At 33.5% G+C, this 1,658-nt stretch overlaps 1 pseudogene; it reads left to right on the forward strand.

Moving 5' to 3' along the window:
• The first annotated feature begins 283 nt into the window (after positions 1 to 283).
• LOC129523085 (U6 spliceosomal RNA) lies at positions 284 to 383 on the forward strand (annotated as a pseudogene).
• Positions 384 to 1,658: the final 1,275 nt, after the last annotated feature.

Below are 1,658 nucleotides of genomic sequence, written 5' to 3' on the forward strand. Positions count from 1 at the left end.
TTAAAAAATATAACACATCAGAATGAAAAAAAAAATAGAAGAAACATTTGAAATTAAAACAACTGAGAACTTTTCAAAACAAATGACAAGCATCAAACCACAGAGCAAGGCCCCCAAAGAATGTTAACATCACAAAACCAACAAAAAAAATAAACATCCATATCTAGGCAAATCATATTAGCAATGCAGAAACCCAAAGAAAAACATAAAATTCTGAAGGAAAAGGCCAGGGTGAGGAAAAACACAACCAACAAAGGAATAAGAATAAGAATTAGAGTATTGCTTGCTTCAGCAGCACATACACTAAAATCTGAATGCTACAGAGATTAGCATGGCCTCTGCACAAGGATGGCATGCAAATTATTGAAGTGTTTCATATCTTTTCATCAACTGATTAAGAAAGAAAAATCACATTACTTTCAGAAAACTCACCAGCAAAAAGAATGAGTGAAATATTTAAAATGTTAAAAGAAAGACTCATCAACCTAGAATCCTAGAGCTAGTGAAATGATTCTTCAAATTTAAAAGAGAATAAAGACTTTCTGAAGCACACAAAAATAGAAGGAAACCATTGTCAGCACCTGTTCTACAAGAAATGTTGCAAAATATTCATTGGATGCAAAAAATAAAATAAAAATAGATCAGAAATTTGTATCTAAATGAAAAGAGGAGCTTTGAGCAATAAATAAAGTTAAAGAATGAATAAAGATAGATTTTTGTTCTATTTCTTAATTAGCTTAAAACCTGGTACCTGGGCAGTCTGGTGGCTCAGCAATTTAACGCCGTCTTCAGCCCAGGGTGTGAACCTGGAGACCCAGGATCGAGTCCCACATTGGGCTTCCTGCATGGAGTCTGTTTCTCCCTCTGCCTGTGTCTCTGTCTCTGTCTCTCTCTGTCTCTCATAAAAAAAATAAATAAAATCTTAAAAAAAAAAACTGGTACCTACATAAATATAGTCAGCTCGTCTTTGACAAAAGAGCAAAAGTAATGTAGTGGAGCAAAGTTTAGATATAATACCAAAGGCACAATCTATGAAAGAAGTACTTGGTAAGTTAGACTTTAGTCAAGTTAAAAATTTCTACACTGGTAAAGATGTTAAGTGAATGAAAAGACGAGTCACAGAGTGGAAGAAGATACTTGCAAAAGACACACTTCTTAAAGGACTACTTTCCAACATATACAAATAACATTTAAAAGTCAAATGGAGAAGGGAGTGTGGTTGGCTCAGTCGTTTAAGCATCTAACTCTTGATTTCAGCTCCTGTAATGATCTTAGGATCTTGGATTGAGTCCTGCTTTGGGGTCCATACTCAATTGGAGGTCCATTTGAGATTCCTTCTATTTTTCTCTCCTTCTGTGCCTCCCCACTGTTCTTTCTCTCTAAAAAGAAATTTAAAAAAAATGAAAATAAGGAAACAACCCAGTTAAAAAAAAATGGGTCAAAAACCGTAACAGACACAACACCACAGAAGACACATGCATTTTAAAAACTTTTCCCTCATTTCAATGAGTGGTGTCCCAATTTGATGTCCACAGACATAAAAAATAGTCTAAACATAGACCATATATATTAACTCAAAATGAATCCCAAATCTAAATATAAAACACAAACTCATTCATTCATTCATTCATTCATTTTTAAAGATTTTATGTATTTAT

The sequence above is a fragment of the Nyctereutes procyonoides genome, unplaced genomic scaffold (assembly GCF_905146905.1).
Source record: "Nyctereutes procyonoides isolate TBG_1078 unplaced genomic scaffold, NYPRO_anot_genome, whole genome shotgun sequence".
In the NCBI taxonomy this organism is placed as follows: domain Eukaryota; kingdom Metazoa; phylum Chordata; class Mammalia; order Carnivora; family Canidae; genus Nyctereutes; species Nyctereutes procyonoides.